The following is a 2,433-nucleotide window of genomic DNA, read 5'->3' on the forward strand; positions in this document are numbered from 1 at the left end:
ATTTTTGTCAGAGGTGAGAGGTAGGGGTTCAGATTCATCTTTCTGCAAGTGGAAATCCAGTTTTTCCAGCACCATTTGCTGAAGAGGTTTTCCTTTTCCCACTGGATTGACTGGTACTCCTTGTCAAAAATCAGTTGACTCTATGTTTGGGCATTTATTTCTGGGGACTCTTTTCCATTGGTCCACCTGTCTGTTTCTGTGCCAATACCATGCTGTTTTGATTACCACAGCTTTGTAGTTCATATTGGGGTCAGGAAGTGAGATACTGCCCACTCCACTCTTCTTGTACAGAACTGCTTTGGCAATATGGGGTCTCTTATGATTCCAGACAAACTTTATGATTGTCTTTCCTAGATCTGTGAAGAATGTGTCTGGAACTTTGATTGGCATTGCATTAAATATGTAGATTAATTTGGGTAGAATTGCCATTTTAATTATATTAATTCTTCCAATCCAGGAACATGGGATATCCTTCCACTTTTTTGTGTCATTTTCCATTTCTTTTTTTATCTTCTCATAGTTTTCCTTGTAGAGGTCTTTCACTTCTTTGGTTAGATTTATCCCTACGTATCTTATACTTCACTCATTAGTTTTCAAATCTGTAATGTATCAACTTTCCTCATGTATAGCTGAGAACTTAGGCAGTGTATCACCACATATGTGAAATATAAACACATGACAGATCCTACATATGGAAGAGGCCTGATGGTCCCCAAGTGGCCTGAGGAATAGTTCAGCAGTATACAGAATATTATGTTATGCAAAAAGGGTGATTTCAAGGTCTCAGTTTTCATCACAGTATTTTCCTCTCCACCTTCAGTCAGGGCTCCTTGTGGAACATGACCTGCTAAGATCAGGACCTATGTGGCTTCACTGGAAAAGTCAATAGTAGAACTAGGAAATCAAGGTTTTGGAATATATTCCTAGTCTTCTTATTTGACTTGAATTCATTTAAATTTATTAGGCAATGTTTCATTTTCAGTAACACTATTAATAGACAAGCTTTTATGTCTAGGAGAACATGAAAAAGCTGTCATTTGATTTTTTTGATTCATAGTCCTAATGTTTATTTGTCTTTAGCTTTAGAACTGGTTGGTTGTTTATGGGAAAAAGTATAATACTGAAATACTAAAATGAGATCATAAAGTCATATAATTTGTAAAGAAGGTAGCCAAGTCAATCACTTATGTGCAAGATTAAAGATCCATGTTAATAAGATAACTACATTGTACTGCATTTATAAGCACCTCAACTTTTCCTTCCAAAGCTTATACACACACACACACACACACACACACACACATACACAGGCATACACATGTGCAAATATACATACACACATGTGTGTATGAAGGTGAGTGGGTGGGTATGTTGGAAAAGAAGGGAAGACCAATGATTTACTTTTAAAATAAAATAGGTAATTGATAAAATTGTGTAATTAAATATGTATATCACTTTATAGAATCCACATGTTATAGGTTAGAGAATAGCACATATTTAATAGGAGAGATATCTAAGGCACTGGGAAGTTAATTCAAAGCCAGGCAAGATAGTTAAAAAAAAAATGAGATTAGAACTTGAATCTTATGAGTGTAATCAAGTTTCCCTAGCTTATTACCTGTTGATGATGACATGTATAGTATTCTCAACTGGATTGGTCTGAGAAGTATTTCATGATGGGTAAAGCCTTTTTACAAGCAAAGTGAGTGATTGACTGTTTAAAAAAAATAATTAGAATAATAATTATTATTATTGGGAAAAACATAGAAAAGATATTGAATGATGAAGTGGGGAGATTAATGTCTCTGTATTGACTGACATGCATGGCATTCCCTTTTGAAAAAGCAATGTGATACACTGTAAAGGTATATGTAATCCAATGTAATATAAAGAAGATTATGATGATAATAAAAATAAATAAATAAATAAAAAGGAAAAAAATCAAGTTTCCCTATAATATATTAGGTCCCCTTCAGAACATATAATTTCCAATTAATAGGAGTGTAATTTCAGTTTCTATTGTAACTCATTTATTTAAATAAAGTGATGCCCTCTTGTAGATACCTTTAAAATAGCATTAAATTAAATTTACAAGGTCATCTTTATTCTCAAGATGGACACTAACATCTGAACACTAGAAATGTCACCCCACTATGGGATACAACGGACAAGGACTATTAAATGACTAGCCTCTTTACACTACTGCATTTAAATGAAAGTGTCTAGGTGACACTTTGTAATTTAGAAGTCTAAATTCTTCCTGTAATCTGCAGCTATTATTTAGCCATGCTGTATACATTGATGCCATGGAATACAGCAAGTATTTACATTGATAGTATGTAAAAGCCCATGAGACTTTCCCTTTAAAAATACATTGTCTGAAGACCAGCTCCAGAGATGCTGAAGGAAAGATGGGGCCTCCCGTCCCAGCCA

Source organism: Tupaia chinensis, unplaced genomic scaffold, assembly GCF_000334495.1.
Source record: "Tupaia chinensis unplaced genomic scaffold, TupChi_1.0 Scaffold000097_1, whole genome shotgun sequence".
Classification (NCBI taxonomy): domain Eukaryota; kingdom Metazoa; phylum Chordata; class Mammalia; order Scandentia; family Tupaiidae; genus Tupaia; species Tupaia belangeri.